This window comes from Xenopus tropicalis, chromosome 3 (genome assembly GCF_000004195.4).
Source record: "Xenopus tropicalis strain Nigerian chromosome 3, UCB_Xtro_10.0, whole genome shotgun sequence".
Classification (NCBI taxonomy): domain Eukaryota; kingdom Metazoa; phylum Chordata; class Amphibia; order Anura; family Pipidae; genus Xenopus; species Xenopus tropicalis.
The window spans coordinates 12,183,638-12,201,293 of NC_030679.2; the positions used below are offsets into that span (position 1 = coordinate 12,183,638).

General features: G+C 45.4%; 1 long non-coding RNA gene across 1 annotated transcript; it reads left to right on the forward strand.

The window, feature by feature from the left end:
* The first annotated feature begins 3,188 nt into the window (after positions 1–3,188).
* On the forward strand, positions 3,189–15,473 carry LOC101730684. Its single transcript, XR_004221905.1, has 5 exons — positions 3,189–3,295; positions 6,793–6,848; positions 8,711–8,823; positions 10,352–10,399; positions 15,294–15,473. It is a non-coding gene; the product is annotated as an uncharacterized LOC101730684 (long non-coding RNA).
* Positions 15,474–17,656: the final 2,183 nt, after the last annotated feature.

Genomic DNA, 17,656 nt, shown 5'->3' on the forward strand with positions numbered 1-17,656 from the left:
ATGCATTGCCAGTTATTTCAATTAATCCTGTTTGGTGATTTCAGATGTGGAACTGGGCCTTCAGAACCCATGTGTGAATGTCGATGGGAATAATGTACTGCTTGGTGTAAAGTGTTTAGGGGATAATGTATCGCTTGTTGTGCAATATGGGGAAAGTCACCAAGAGGCTTCACGATGATATAGAATCCTGCAGTGACGACTTGTTTCCTCACACTAGGGTATATTAATTCTTATACAGGTATGGGATCCCTTATCCGGAAACCCGTTATCCAGAAAGTTCAGAATCACGGAAAGGCCATCTCCCATAGGCTCCATTATAAACAAATAATTCTCATTTTTAAAATGGTTTCTTTTTTCTCTGTAATAATAAAACAGTACCTGTACTTGATCCCAACTAAGATATAATTACCCATTATTGGGGGCAGAACAGCCCTATTGGGTTTATTTAATGGTTAAATGATTCCCTTTTCTCTGTAATAATAAAACAGTACCTGTACTTGATCCCAACTAAGATATAATTACCCATTATTGGGGGCAGAACAGCCCTATTGGGTTTATTTAATGGTTAAATGATTCCCTTTTCTCTGTAATAATAAAACAGTACCTGTACTTGATCCCAACTAAGATATAATTACCCCTTATTGGGGCAGAACAGCCCTATTGGGTTTATTTAATGGTTAAATGATTCCCTTTTCTCTGTAATAATAAAACAGTACCTGTACTTGATCCCAACTAAGATATAATTACCCCTTATTGGGGCAGAACAGCCCTATTGGGTTTATTTAATGGTTAAATGATTCCCTTTTCTCTGTAATAATAAAACAGTACCTGTACTTGATCCCAACTAAGATATAATTAATCCTTATAGCCTATAACAAGCCTATTGGGTTTATTAAATATTTAACTGATTTTTAGCAGACTTAAGTTATGGAGATCCAAATTACAGAAAGATCCCTTATCCAGAAAACCCCAGGTCCCGAGCATTCTGGATAACAGGTCCCATACCTGTAATGGAGTCTATGGGAGATGGCCTTTCCGTAATTTGGAACTTTCTGGATAACGGGTTTCCGGATAAGGGATCCCTTACCTATACTGCTTAGTGTAAAACGTTTAGGGGATAATGTATCGCTTGTTGTGAAATATAAGAATGGAAAATGTCGCCAAGAGTCTTCATGATGATATAGAATCCTGCAGTGACCCCTTGTATCCTCATACTAGGGTATATTAATTCTTATACAGGTATGGGACCCATTATCCAGAATGCTCGGGACCAAGGGTATTCCGGATAAGGGATTTTTCCGTAATTTGGATCTCCATACCTTAAGTCTACAAAAAAAATCAATAAAACATTAAATAAACCCAATAGGGCTGTTCTGCCCCCAATAAGGGGTAATTATATCTTAGTTGGGATCAAGTACAGGTACTGTTTTATTATTACAGAGAAAAGGGAATCATTTAACCATTAAATAAACCCAATAGGGCTGTTCTGCCCCCAATAAGGGGTAATTATATCTTAGTTGGGATCAAGTACAGGTACTGTTTTATTATTACAGAGAAAAGAGAATCATTTAACCATTAAATAAACCCAATAGGGCTGTTCTGCCCCAATAAGGGGTAATTATATCTTAGTTGGGATCAAATACAAAGCACTGTTTTATTATTACAGGGAAAATTTAAAAATCTGAATTACTTGATTAAAATGGAGTCTATGAGAGGCAGGCTTTCTGTAATTCTGAGCTTTCTGGATATCGGGTTTCCGGATAAGGGATCCCATACCTGTACTACACAATATGTGCAACCACAGCATGTTGGTCAATGAACCCAATTTTGTTTCAAATAGCAATCTTTAACCCTTTGAGTGCAATCCACTGAGCACTGTGTCACACCACATATTTTCCATAATTATAAAATGTTTTCATTCTTAGAAATGTTTCCCTGTGGTCTGTTAGTCAATTGTATGGGCTTGTATAACAAGCTTCTAAAGCAGAGAGAGAACCACATATTAGTCAATTAGTTCATTATGTTCACAAATGAAAAGTTAACGGTCTTGAAAATAAGCCGGCACCCAGGCTCCAGTGCTTGAAGCTCTTCTCATATCATCCCAGGCTCCAGTGGATCAACTCTATATTTCTCAGTCTGTCTGAAGGGCAGTTGTCAGCTTTTGTGTGGGTGACAGGTCCTAAAAGAAACTTAAACAAAATGCTTGACCTGTAGAAAGTCTTGTATACAATTAAGGCAGGGGCGGGCAAACTACGGCCCGGGGCCACGTCCGGCCCGTTGGTCTTTTTAAATCCGGCCCACCGAGGATTGGTGTGTCTCGCTTTTCCTAACAGAGACCGCAGTCTGCAATCTTTTGCCTTTTAGAAAATCCCAACTGCGCAAGTCTCATCACACGCGACTTGGCGTCAAGACTGAATGTAAGCGTAGTGACGCAAAACCTGGGGGACTGATGAGCAGAGATGGAGCTGGCCCGGGCCTAGGGCGGCACAAATTTAGGGGGCGGCATGCTGCCCCGCAGCAACGAAATTTTGACATTTTGCTCCCATACGGAGCTATGGGGATTTCTCCCCACTGCTCCGTATGAGAGTTAAATGCCTGCCCCCCTGGGGAGGGGGGTTTGTTCGCGCATGGGCAGGGGCCGTGAATGGGGGGCGGCTGAATTTGAAATCCGGCGCTGCCTGGCCCGTCTGTCAAATTGTAAAAGTCAGTGTGGCCCCTGAGCCTAAAACTTTGCCCACCCCTGATCTAAGGGTAGGCAGAAAAGGCTTGTGCCAAGGGTACAATATTGGGGGGGGGGCACTAGGCACGTAGAGTACCCCCCCCCCTCTCTCTACCCCTGGTTCCGGCTCTTGGTGAGAGAAATTGCACGAACATTTTTTAATTGCACAATGCCCTGTACATAATGCAACATAATAATTGACATGCAGACATACAAGTAGGTAATAAGGGCCCTGCTGCAAAGGCTTACAGTTTATTAACTCCCTCTTGACATAACCACATTATATATTTATTATTATATATGATACGGGATTATGAAGATACACCAACTGACTAGTACAACTGTAACTGGGCAAGATTTATCATTTAGAAAGTACAAAGGCTACTGGGAATGCCTAGTAGGGATAGAAGTCTTGCCAGTATAACCTGTTTCCTGGGAGTTGGCTTTTAAGCACCCACCCAGTTTGCCATGTATTCCTGCAGTCATATTTGCAGAGGTGCTTTTATAGTTATCAGATATCTAATAGCACTGAGAGGAGCAGTGGTTTCTTCATAACTGCCTGGATCCCACCCACAGGTAATAATAACAACTATTCTGCTATGAGTTTCTCCTTATTTTTCATATTCCACTTTGCTATTTTGTCTGTCCCTTTCCAGTCTGTGCCCTGGTAGTTATGGATTTTAAAACATGGCAAAGGCCAATTCAAGACAAAATACAGATCAGCGACCACCGGCTATGGAAAAAAGTGTTACATGATTTAATTCTGCCCTTTGGGTCTGACCCATAAGACCAGACTTGAATAGTGAAAGCAGAAGAATCAGCCAGTATATTAAAGGGGAAATAAACATTCTGTGACCGTGTTGCTCAACATAAACGTTGGTGCAGTACAGAAGCTGTAGCCCAAAAACACTGTTTTAAAGCAACATTTTTTGGCATTAATAATGTATATAATGATGGGACCAATGTTCTATCCCTATCATGAAAGGGATAAGTATTAATTAGTGCTTTTTGATTTACACAATTGTTAATTGAGATGATCCATTTTTAAGGGTGGTAACCCAGCCTGCCCGTGATGAATAAAGCACTGCCCAAAACCTAGGAGCTTTGTATTTATTCATGGGAGATGAATACCTCTACCCATGGCTGCTAAGGGTGGGCAAGGCTGTATAGGGGCAGTTTGCACCCATTTTTTTTGTACTCTTTTTTTGAGTTAATGTAAAACAACATGGATTTTTGTGTGATGTTTTTCACAAGGCAAAAAAAAAACTGAAGCCCGCAGGGTATTACATAGCAGGACTGGGCAAGTCAGAACCTTTCCAGAAATGTAATACTTCCGCAGTTATACAACAAGCTGTCCTTATATGAAAGAACATTACTTTATCTATAGATTTTCTTCTTCTTTGCTCTAAACTGGATATAGCCAGCATCTCCGCCTTCCATTGCCTAAACAAATGCCACTGGAATTGCACATATTGAGCCCAATTATTTAATTTGGCAATGCCTGATTTTAAATGTATGTGCCTCTAGGCCAGCCTGTGAATGCCCCCCTCCCATGCGAGAGCCGACCTGAACGTGTGTGCACCCCTTTCTCCCTACAATTGTGTCAACTTCTATATAGCTACCCCTAAAACTTTGCCACCCTAGGCCCGGGCCTATGTGTCTTTTCCACAAATCAGGGTCTGTACTTTGGAATTGTGCAAGCTGGAGATCACTCATCTGGATTATTGGCCATTCAGCCAATAGAATAGGGTTGCAACCTGGGAAGTATTTTACAGGTGTGGGTGGTAAAAACTTTACTTAATGTTATTAATAGGGAAAAAACATAGCAAGGGACATATTTAGTTGTGGAAAACACAGCATCTATTTGTAAATTTGTACTCAAAAAACTCACTGCGGATCACCTTAATATTAACTTTTATTATGACTATGAAGATTTTCATTCATCCAGGTCATTGTATATCTAGTATAAATAAATCTAAAGCAACTGGACTTGTTAAGTAATCATTGAAGACGTTTCACTACTCATCCGAGCAGCTTCTTCAGTTCAACGGACTGGTATGGGAAATCCTCAGCATCTGTACTCTTCCACTAATCCAATCACAATGGCACTATGTAACTCTTCAGAACTTCTAGTATGATAAAGACAATGGTATCCTAACTTTCTATTCTGCAGTTCTCCAGTTTGTAACTTGCAACAGCTATTTGTTTGCTAAGGTCCTACTGGCACTAGCAACCAGGCATCAGTTTGGAATCTAGAGTCAGGGCCGGAACTAGGGGTAGGCAGAAGAGGCAGCTGCCTAGGGCGCAACGATTGGGGGGTGCCAGGCAGCCTCTCCTGCCTACCCCTAGCCCACTCACTTTAGTCATTGCCCGACCATTGCCTAGGGCACCCGGTCGGCTTGGCCCACCCCTGTCTAGAGTAGAAGAGGAATAGGACAGGGCTTCTACTGAAACATACAAAACAATAACTATGAAAAGGTAGCCTCAACATGAAACATTTTTTGGTTTCTTGGTCCAGTGACCTCCAACTACCAGGTAGAATTTAAACTGGAAAAGTGCACAACAAATAAGGTAATTAATGAATACTTTAACATCAGTTATAAGGTGAGGCAGCCATCAGTGGCCACTATGGTGAGCAAAATCTAAGCTCGTACATGAGTCCCAAAAGACAGATACATAGAACATTGTATTGAAGTCCATTCAGACTGACTGTACTACAGCCAGGGCCGCCATCAGGGAGGCACAGGGGGGACAGTTGTCCCGGGCCCGGACAATCTTCGCTTTAAAGGGGGCACGGCCGTGATATAGTTTTTAAGCACGGGCCCCCTTTAAAGAATTATGGGTGGTCATTAGATTGCTTGCGCCCCGTGCGTACATGTGACATCAGTACGCACGGGGCACAACCTTATAAAAGAGTGGATGAAGCGGGGAGCCAGGGGACATAGCAAGACGACGAAGGCGAAGGAAGCTGGTGGACGCAGCAGGAGGGTGCTGGGGGGAGCAGGGGGAGCTGGAGGATGCTAGGGGGGAGCTGGAGTATGTTGGGGAGGATGCTAGGGGGGAGCTGGAGGATGTTGGGGAGGACGTTGGGAGGGAGCTGGAGTATGTTGGGGGGATGCTAGGGGGGAGCTGGAGGATGCTGGGAGGACTCTGGGAGGGAGCTGGAGTATGTTGTGGAGGATGCTAGGGGGGAGCTGGAGGATTCTGGGAGGGAGCTGGAGTATGTTGGGGAGGATGCTAGTGGGGAGCTGGAGGATGCTGGGAGGACTCTGGGAGGGAGCTGGAGTATGTTGGGGAGGGTGCTAGAGGGGAAGTTGGAGGATGCTGGTGAGGACGCTGGGGGGAGCTGGAGGATGCTAGGGGGGAGCTGGAGGATGCTGCAGCGGGGAGTGGGCCATAGTATGAGGACACTGGGGGAGGACCAGCAATGTTTTAGGGGGTCCCTGCCCTGGCACCAATGCAAAACGTAACCCCTGGCTACCAATATTTTAGGGGGGCCCTGGCCCATGTCTGTGTGTCCTTTGTACTGATGGGAGGGGCCATTGGGGGGTGGGGCGTGGGTGGGGCAGAAAATTTTGTTGTGAGGGGCCCCATGATTTCTGATGGCGGCCCTGACTACGGCGTCTGGTGAAAATATCACAGCTTATACTGTGAGAAACATCAGGTTTGAACATATCAGTAATCAAGTCAAATATCCTGCTGGGTACCAACCTGGGTTCATTTGGTCGGCAGTAAGTAACCAAACTCACATGCAATATTGTTACACCATTGTTTCTTATGTTTAACAAATCAGTTAAATTCACAGTGAAAGAAGTGAAACAAGCCCTAAACCCATGCACGTGTACCTCTCATGTACAGTTAGTGTTATTATAATGGATGCAGAATAGCAATGGAATGATCTACACTGAGCCTAAGCTGCCCCTTCCCAGCTCACTCTATCTGCCCTGAGGTGCCCCTGCACTCTGCATTATAATCATTTTGCCTGATGGTACAGGCCAAGTACATGTATAAGGGAGAGGTGTCACGGAGAGAGGTGTCACTTTTAACTAAACAATTTTAAATTCCCCTTCCAGGTCGCCAAAGGAAGCTCTTTAAGACCAGTATAAGAAAATGTCTGGTGTACTAAAAGGTAATTACCAATAACAAACAAGATGCAATCAGTTATACGGGGTACATCTAATAAAACTCCATCTGCCTGAAAACACAGATATTTGACAAATAATAGCTATACACGTACATTGGACTGGTTGTGACATCATAAGTAATTGTTTATAACAGGGGTCCTGAAACTTTTTAAGCAGGGGGCCAGTTCATGGTACCACAGACTCTTGGGGGGCCAAATTAAAGTCCTCCCCCCGTGTCCTCATACTATGGCAGGCTCCCAGCTGCTTCTTCCAGCTCCCCCCTTCATCCTCCTGTTCCCCCCTGCTTCCTCAGGCTCCCTGTTTCAAACTCTGTCAACCCAATAGGGCTGTTCTGCCCCCAATAAGGGGTAATTATATCTTAGTTGGGATCAAGTACAGGTACTGTTTTATTATTACAGAGAAAAGGGAATCATTTAACCATTAAATAAACCCAATAGGGCTGTTCTGCCCCCAATAAGGGGTAATTATATCTTAGTTGGGATCAAGTACAGGTACTGTTTTATTATTACAGAGAAAAGGGAGTCATTTAACCATTAAATAAACCCAATAGGGCTGTTCTGCCCCCAATAAGGGGTAATTATATCTTAGTTGGGATCAAGTACAGGTACTGTTTTATTATTACAGAGAAAAGGGAATCATTTAACCATGAAATAAACCCAATAGGGCTGTTCTGCCCCAATAAGGGGTAATTATATCTTAGTTGGGATCAAGTACAGGTACTGTTTTATTATTACAGAGAAAAGGGAATCATTTAACCATTAAATAAACCCAATAGGGCTGTTCTGCCCCCAATAAAGGGTAATTATATCTTAGTTGGGATCAAGTACAGGTACTGTTTTATTATTACAGAGAAAAGGGAAACCATTATTAAAAACATGAATTATTTGGTTAAAATGGAGTCTATGGGAGACGGCCTTTTCGTAATTCGAAACTTTCTGGATAATGGGTTTCCGGATAAGGGGTCTGATACCTGTAGCAGGAAGTGGCACAGATGGGTGGCAGAAATTATTGATACAGGTATCGGACCCCTTATCCGTAAAACCCTCTATCTAGAAAGTTCCGAATTACGGAAAGGCCATCTCCCATAGACTCCATTTTAATCAAATAATTCACATTTTTAAAATTGGTTTCTTTTTTCTCTGTAATAATAAAACAGTACCTGCACTTGATCCCAAGTAAGATATAATTACCCCTTATTGGGGGCAGAACAGCCCTATTGGGTTTATTTAATGGTTAAATGATTCCCTTTTCTCTGTAATAATAAAACAGTACCTGTACTTGATCCCAACTAAGATATAATTACCCCTTATTGGGGGCAGAACAGCCCTATTGGGTTTATTTAATGGTTAAATGATTCCCTTTTCTCTGTAATAATAAAACAGTACCTGTACTTGATCCCAACTAAGATATAATTACCCCTTATTGGGGGCAGAACAGCCCTATTGGGTTTATTTAATGGTTAAATGATTCCCTTTTCTCTGTAATAATAAAACAGTACCTGTACTTGATCCCAACTAAGATATAATTAATCCTTATTGGAGCCAAAACAAGCCTATTGGGTTTAATTACTGTTTAAACAATTTATTAAGTAGACTTAAGGTAGGAGATTCAAATTATGAAAAGATCCCTTATCTAGAAACCCCCCCGAGCATTCTGGATAAAGGGTCCCATACATGTATATCAACATGAAACACAACTAATTTGAGAGCTTGTACATTGTTTTTTCTGTTAAAACTGACACAGTTGCACCCAAACTAAACTATTATATAGGTTTAAAATAAACTGGATTTGTTTTAAACATATAGTCAAAACGAATGTCAGTGAATTCGATTAAAATCTGTTTCAGTGTTTGGAAAAGACGACAAAGACAAAGACAAAGACAAAGATAAGCACAAAGATAAAGACAAAAAGCACGGAGAGGCAAAGGGCAAAAAGGAGAAAAAAAAGAAAGAGAAAAAGGTGATTATTTTTTTCTTTTTAGGGCTCTGGCACACGGGGAGATTAGTCGCCCGCGGCAAAACTCCCTGTTCGCTGGCGACTAATCTCCCCAAATTGCCTACCCCTGCCATCCCACTAGCGAACATGTAAGTCGCCGGTGGGATGGCCGGGGTAGGGGCCTACTGTATATAAACACCTATACTATTTAATATTTATATTTAGTTACTTTGATGGGCCCAGTGTATCAGGGTATCCAGTGAGCCTTAGGAGACACCTCCTTCTCTCTTAAGGTCCCCATACACATTAAGATCTGCTCCCTTGGCGAGGTTGCCAAGCGAGCGGATCTTCTCCCGATAACCCCACCTACGGGTAGGCGATATTGGGCAAATTTAGGGCCAAACGACCGATAAGCTGCTGAATAGGTCTAAGGGACCGATATTGCAGCTACAATCGGCCCGTATGGCCACCATAACACTACAGTTTTGCCAGATGTTCAAGAGAAGGTGATTAGAGTCTCTGTTCTAATTACCTTCTCTTGAACACCCTGGAAAACTGCAGTGTAAAGGTGCCCATACACGGGCCGACTATAGCTGCCGATATGGGTCCGTTGGACCGATTCGGCAGCTAATCGGCCCGTGTATGGGCAGAACAGAGCTGCCTGGCCGACCGATATCTGGCCTGAAATTGGCCAGATCTCGATCGGGCAGGTTAGAAAATCCGGTCGGATCGGGGACCGCATCGGCTCGTTGATGTGGCCCCCGAACCGACTGCCCCATGGCCGCAAATGTAATCCGATCGTTTGGCCCCAAACCCCAAGCCACTTGCTACCCGATATCGCCCACCCGTAGGTGGGGATATCGGGTGAAGATCCGCTCGCTTGGCGACATCGCCAAGCGAGCGGATCTTATAGTGTATGGGGACCTTTAGGCAGAATGACGTGTCTTCTAAAGGCTCTGGCACACGGGGAGTCGCCGGTGGGATGGCACACGTGGTGGTATGATTTCGGCAAATCGCCGAAAAAGCCTCGCGAGGCAACTTTGGCGATTTGCCGAAATCACGCCGCCGCGTGTGCCATCCCACCGGCGAATTACATTTTCGCCGGTGGGGTGGCAGGTGATGGCAACTCGGGGAGATTAGTCACCCGCGAACAGGGAGTTTTGTCGCGGGCGACTAATCTCCCCGTGTGCCAGAGCCCTAAGGCTCATTGGATACCCTGATACACTGGGCAGCAGAAGTTAAAGTAAAGGTGGCCATACATGCAGTGATTTTTGATCTATTGGGCGATCATTGGTTGCATGAAAGATGGTTCCCACCCTCCACAGATGTTCAGGGCTGAATCATCAGATATGGAGGTAGAAACAATAACAATAACTACGTCCTATTCTACCTCCTTCTGCCGATTCAGCCCTGAACAGAGATTTTGCTTGGGTGCCTTCAATGGCTCATTTATTATGTACCAGTGTCTGTATGTAAGTGGTATATGAGTGGTACATTAGTGCTTTTGTACCAAGATAGTGATCTGATTGTCTGTTCTGTTCTTCTGTTCTAGGAAGGACAAAAGTGTGACAGTAGCTCCAGCTCTGACAGTGACTCTGATGTAAGTTTTACATTCTGTATTGATTAATCATTTTTCATCTTTCCCCAAAATTAAAAAAAAAGCATATAGTCTATCTAGCAATATATCCAGGCTCTTGTTCTCTTTGTTCATTATATCATTGGGTGGCCAACAGATAAGGGAAGTTTGATTTACTATCATAGGTGCTAACTTGGCCTTGTGTAGTTACCCATGTCAACCAATTAAGTCAGAAATTAATTTTGATGGGTCTATCACAAGTTAGGCCTCAAGTTAATAAAAGCAAAGATATGATGTTACTATGGACAACTGAGTGCAATTTAGCACCTATGTTAGTATATCAGCCCAGTGATATATAATTGTGTATGTTGCAAAGAAACAATAAGCAACATCACTTCCTAGAGAAAGGTTGTTAGACATGTAGGTATAGCCGTCTTGTAGCCCAGTTCTATATTCCGTTGTAGAAAGGGCTCTTTGTGGCTTTTGAAATCCGTGTATGTTATATTGATTATTGTATTGATAGTTCTGTATAGGTATGTGCATTCCAAACACAGCACTTGTGTATGACCACACCAAGGGGCCTACTCATTAAAGTACGATTGAGTCTGAATGCTAAAAATTCCTTTTTTTTTTCTAAGTTTTAGAACTGTGCGTATTTTCTGCGATTTTTTTGTTAATTTCCACAACTTTTTCATACAAAATCGTATTTATTGCAACGAGTCCGAAAGTTCCGTAATTCATTCAAGCTTTGGTATGGTGACTTTCCTTGGCAGGTTGGAGCTGCAGAGTGCCATTGAGCCCTATGGGAGGCTTTCCTTGGGCCGGGTTGGAGCTGCAGAGTGCCATTGAGCCCTATGGGAGACTTTCCTTGGGCCGGGTTGGAGCTGCAGAGTGCCATTGAGCCCTATGGGAGACTTTCCTTGGGCCGGGTTGGAGCTGCAGAGTGCCATTGAGCCCTATGGGCGACTTTCCTTGGGCCAGGTTGGAGCTGCAGAGTGCCATTGAGTCCTATGGGAGACTTTCCTTGGGCCGGGTTGGAACTGCAGAGTGCCATTGAGCCCTATGGGAGACTTTCCTTGGGCCGGGTTGGAGCTGCAGAGTGCCATTGAGCCCTATGGGAGACTTTCCTTGGGCCGGGTTGGAGCTGCAGAGTGCCATTGAGCCCTATGGGAGGCTTTCCTTGGGCCGGGTTGGAGCTGCAGAGTGCCATTGAGCCCTATGGGAGACTTTCCTTGGGCCGGGTTGGAGCTGCAGAGTGCCATTGAGCCCTATGGGAGACTTTCCTTGGGCCAGGTTGGAGCTGCAGAGTGCCATTGAGCCCTATGGGAGACTTTCCTTGGGCCAGGTTGGAGCTGCAGAGTGCCATTGAGCCCTATGGGAGACTTTCCTTGGGCCGGGTTGGAGCTGCAGAGTGCCATTGAGCCCTATGGGAGACTTTCCTTGGGCCGGGTTGGAGCTGCAGAGTGCCATTGAGCCCTATGGGAGACTTTCCTTGGGCCGGGTTGGAGCTGCAGAGTGCCATTGAGCCCTATGGGAGACTTTCCTTGGGCCGGGTTGGAGCTGCAGAGTGCCATTGAGCCCTATGGGAGGCTTTCCTTGGGCCGGGTTGGAGCTGCAGAGTGCCATTGAGCCCTATGGGAGGCTTTCCTTGGGCCGGGTTGGAGCTGCAGAGTGCCATTGAGCCCTATGGGAGACTTTCCTTGGGCCGGGTTGGAGCTGCAGAGTGCCATTGAGCCCTATGGGAGACTTTCCTTGGGCCGGGTTGGAGCTGCAGAGTGCCATTGAGCCCTATGGGAGACTTTCCTTGGGCCGGGTTGGAGCTGCAGAGTGCCATTGAGCCCTATGGGAGACTTTCCTTGGGCCAGGTTGGAGCTGCAGAGTGCCATTGAGCCCTATGGGAGACTTTCCTTGGGCCGGGTTGGAGCTGCAGAGTGCCATTGAGCCCTATGGGAGACTTTCCTTGGGCCGGGTTGGAGCTGCAGAGTGCCATGAGCCTATGGGAGACTTTCCTTGGGCCGGGTGGAGCTGCAGAGTGCCATTGAGCCCTATGGGAGACTTTCCTTGGGCCAGGTTGGAGCTGCAGAGTGCCATTGAGCCCTATGGGAGACTTTCCTTGGGCGGGTTGGAGCTGCAGGTGCCATTGAGCCCTATGGGAGACTTCCTGGGCCGGGTTGGAGCTGCCAGAGTGCCATTGAGCCCTAATGGAGACTTTCCTTGGGCCGGTTGGAGCTGCAGAGTGCCATTGAGCCCTATGGGAGACTTTCCTTGGGCCGGGTTGGAGCTGCAGAAGTGCCATTGAGCCCTATGGGAGACTTTCCTTGGGCCGGGTTGGAGCTGCAGAGTGCCATTGAGGCCCTATGGGAGACTTTCCTTGGGCCGGGTTGGAGCTGCAGAGTGCCATGAGCCCTATGGGAAGACTTTCCTTGGCCGGTTGGAGCTGCAGAGTGCCATTGAGCCCTATGGGAGACTTTCCTTGGGCCGGGTTGGAGCTGCAGAGTGCCATTGAGCCCTATGGGAGACTTTCCTTGGGCCGGGTTGGAGCTGCAGAGTGCCATTGAGCCCTATGGGAGACTTTCCTTGGGCCGGGTTGGAGCTGCAGAGTGCCATTGAGCCCTATGGGAGACTTTCCTTGGGCCGGGTTGGAGCTGCAGAGTGCCATTGAGCCCTATGGGAGACTTTTGGCCGTTGGGCAATCATGCAGGACTTGGAGTTGCTGCAGAGTGCCATTGAGCCGTATGGGAGACTTTCCTTGGGCCGGGTTGGAGCTGCAGAGTGCCATTGAGCCCTATGGGAGACTTTCCTTGGGCCGGGTTGGAGCTGCAGAGTGCCATTGAGCCCTATGGGAGACTTTCCTTGGGCCAGGTTGGAGCTGCAGAGTGCCATTGAGCCCTATGGGAGACTTTCCTTGGGCCAGGTTGGAGCTGCAGAGTGCCATTGAGCCCTATGGGAGACTTTCCTTGGGCCGGGTTGGAGCTGCAGAGTGCCATTGAGCCCTATGGGAGACTTTCCTTGGGCCGGGTTGGAGCTGCAGAGTGCCATTGAGCCCTATGGGAGACTTTCCTTGGGCCGGGTTGGAGCTGCAGAGTGCCATTGAGCCCTATGGGAGACTTTCCTTGGGCCGGGTTGGAGCTGCAGAGTGCCATTGAGCCCTATGGGAGGCTTTCCTTGGGCCGGGTTGGAGCTGCAGAGTGCCATTGAGCCCTATGGGAGGCTTTCCTTGGGCCGGGTTGGAGCTGCAGAGTGCCATTGAGCCCTATGGGAGGCTTTCCTTGGCCGGGTTGGAGCTGCAGAGTGCCATTGAGCCCTATGGGAGACTTTCCTTGGGCCGGGTTGGAGCTGCAGAGTGCCATTGAGCCCTATGGGAGACTTTCCTTGGGCCGGGTTGGAGCTGCAGAGTGCCATTGAGCCCTATGGGAGACTTCCTTGGGCCGGGTTGGAGCTGCAGAGTGCCATTGAGCCCTATGGGAGACTTTCCTTGGGCCGGGTTGGAGCTGCAGAATGCCATTGAGCCCTATGGGAGACTTTCCTTGGGCCAGGTTGGAGCTGCAGAGTGCCATTGAGCCGTATGGGAGACTTTCCTTGGCCAGGTTGGAGCTGCAGAGTGCCATTGAGCCCTATGGGAGACTTTCCTTGGGCCGGGTTGGAGCTGCAGAGTGCCATTGAGCCCTATGGGAGACTTTCCTTGGGCCAGGTTGGAGCTGCAGAGTGCCATTGAGCCCTATAGGAGACTTTCCTTGGCCAGGTTGGAGCTGCAGAGTGCCATTGAGCCCTATGGGAGACTTTCCTTGGGCCAGGGTTGGAGCTGCAGAGTGCCATTGAGCCCTATGGGAGACTTTCCTTGGGCCGGGTTGGAGCTGCAGAGTGCCATTGAGCCCTATGGGAGACTTTCCTTGGGCCGGGTTGGAGCTGCAGAGTGCCATTGAGCCCTATGGGAGACTTTCCTTGGGCCGGATTGGAGCTGCAGAGTGCCATTGAGCCCTATGGGAGACTTTCCTTGGCCAGGTTGGAGCTGCAGAGTGCCATTGAGCCCTATGGGAGACTTTCCTTGGGCCGGGTTGGAGCTGCAGAGTGCCATTGAGCCCTATGGGAGACTTTCCTTGGGCCGGATTGGAGCTGCAGGGCCTGGCCTATGGAGACTTTCTTGGGCCGGGTTGGAGCTGCAGGGTGCCATTGAGCCCTATGGGAGGCTTTCCTTGGGCCGGGTTGGAGCTGCAGAGTGCCATTGAGCCCTATGGAGACATTCCTTGGGCCGGGTTGGAGCTGCAGAGTGCCATTGAGCCCTATGGGAGGCTTTCCTTGGCCGGGTTGGAGCTGCAGAGTGCCATTGAGCCCTATGGGAGGCTTTCCTTGGGCCGGGTTGGAGCTGCAGAGTGCCATTGAGCCCTATGGGAGACTTTCCTTGGGCCGGGTTGGAGCTGCAGAGTGCCATTGAGCCCTATGGGAGACTTTCCTTGGGCCGGGTTGGAGCTGCAGAGTGCCATTGAGCCCTATGGGAGACTTTCCTTGGGCCGGGTTGGAGCTGCAGAGTGCCATTGAGCCCTATGGGAGACTTTCCTTGGGCCGGGTTGGAGCTGCAGAGTGCCATTGAGCCCTATGGGAGGCTTCCAAAATGATGCACTGAAGGTTCAAAGACAGAATGGTTTTCGCGCCGTTTATGATCGTACGGATATGAACATTTCGGAACTTTCGGATCGTACCATGATATTTTCGTACGACCACGATGCTAAATTTTTGTGCTTTTAACGCACATCAGAAATTATTGGATTTAATCCGAATTTTTTCAATCATACTTTTAAATGTCCGAAATTTGGACTTTGATAAATGGGCCCCCAAGTGTGCTTAATGGAGAAGGAAACACATCACTGGGGGTGCCAAAATTGTAATGATTTTGATCTAATTCTTTATATGCATTTTGCAGGGAGGAAAGAAGAAAAAGGACAAGCACTAGAGTCTCCCAATGCGCAACATCCGCACAGGGATCCTGCTGATTGTTTCCCATAGGTTACTGCTTATGGGCAAATATTAAATAACCTATTAAATAACCTCATATGTTTGTATGTGATTTTTAAAGAAAATATTAAAGATATTCCTAATGAAACCATTTGTGATACATTTATAAACAATCTTAGTAACTGGAACCCAGGAAGACCTGAGTTTCTATACACCTCATTTTAGCCCTGGGCAAGTTGCTTTATCTCTTGGCAGCTCCAGCACTTAATTTAGTTAACAAGGTACGAAATAATCACTGTTCAGAATAACAGCATTATATTAAATATAATTACATGAGTTGGCAAAACCTCTTTCAGCATCCGATTATCTTTTGCTATCCTCGCCACTGAATCAATAAATGACATAAAAAAGAAAACCCAAACATACAAAAAAATTAACTTTTCTAAAATAATCATATAATGTCAGCAAGACAGATTGCTTACTCAGTTAATTGTAAATTACTGATGGACAGCGCCACCTACTGTTCTAATTGTGTGCAGCTACTGTTACATATTAAGCTCAGTTCATCACTACTGTTTAAATATGCTGGTACAGGTATAGGACCCGTAATCCAGAATGCTCGGGACCAAGGGTATTCTGGATAAGGGATCTTTCCGTAATTTGGATCTCCATACCGTAAGTCTACTAAAAAAATCAATAAAACATTAATTAAACCCAATAGGATTGTTTTGCATCCAATAAGGATAGTTGGGATCAAATACAGGTACTGTTTTATTATTAAAGAGAAAAGGGAATCATTTAACCATTAAATAAACCCAATAGGGCTGTTCTGCCCCCAATAAGGGGTAATTATATCTTAGTTGGGATCAAGTACAGGTACTGTTTTATTATTACAGAGAAAAGGGAATCATTTAACCATTAAATAAATCCAATAGGGCTGTTCTGCCCCAATAAGGGGTAATTATATCTTAGTTGGGATCAAGTACAGGTACTGTTTTATTATTACAGAGAAAAGGGAATCATTTAACCATTAAATAAACCCAATAGGGCTGTTCTGTCTCCAATAAGGGGTAATTATATCTTAGTTGGGATCAAGTACAGGTACTGTTTTATTATTACAGAGAAAGGGAATCATTTAACCATGAAATAAACCCAATAGGGCTGTTCTGCCCCCAATAAGGGGTAATTATATCTTAGTTGGGATCAAGTACAGGTACTGTTTTATTATTACAGAGAAAAAGGAAGTCAGTTTTAAAATTCTGAATTATTTGATTAAAATGGAGTCTACAGTGTTACAAGTTCAGACAGTTCAGACTCCCCTTGTTTAATTCCAGTGTAATATAATGAAGCCAAAATTGGCACAATCTCTGTTTGTAAGATAAAAGCAAGCTGACATAGTGCTGGGAATCAGCATTCCCTGTGGTGAGTTCTCCTGCATTAGGTTTTTGGCCCTTAGATTGGATTTCCATGTGTGATTAAGTTTCATATCAACTTCTATAAAGAACTGGAGGTGTAGCGAGACAGCTTTATGGCTGGGTTTAGTGTAATAAAGGGAAATATTACATCTCTATACAACATTATCACAAAAATAAACTTTACAGTCACTAAATATATATTTATTAACATAGTGAAATTCAATTCTTGGATAAGGTGCCAGAAAATCAATTAATATCCTTCAGCCCTTCACTTAAATCTGTAATACTATAAATGCTTAAATGTGCATATTTTGTAATAGCAACTAGAGGCCATAGGAAGAGAGATGAGGCAACAAGACCAGTAGTATTCTTCTTCTGTGCAATTGGTCACTTTTACTTTCCCAGTTTTTTTCTGTTTCTGTAACCCATCTAAATGCTTGATCACAATTTGGAACTTGAAACCAAAGGGTCTTAAGACATCAGTGATGAAGGAACTAGAGTGATCTAGTAGTGTTGAAATGATATACATCATTCCGCCCATGTCAGTGTATCCCTCCTATTTTTTGTAACCAATAAAAATGCATTTTGTGGCACACCCTACAATCAAATGGTCAGGGGTTGGTTCATGTCTGAAGCTGGTCACCTTCTTGTCACACTTATTTGCCTACTTGTCACTTTGCCCTTCATGCCCCATTACATATAGATTATGGCCCTGTGACTAAATATTGGTTTAACAGCCTTCACCTACAAATTAACTTCCCAACATATCACATGCCTTTTCTTGAATCCTCACTCTTTTCTTGAATTTCTCCTAAACCAAACTTTGTATACAGTATACACATTTTGTCCCAGTATACAAAGCAAGTTGCCATACTTACTCCATGTATCATAAATTTCCTATATAATAAAGGTTCCC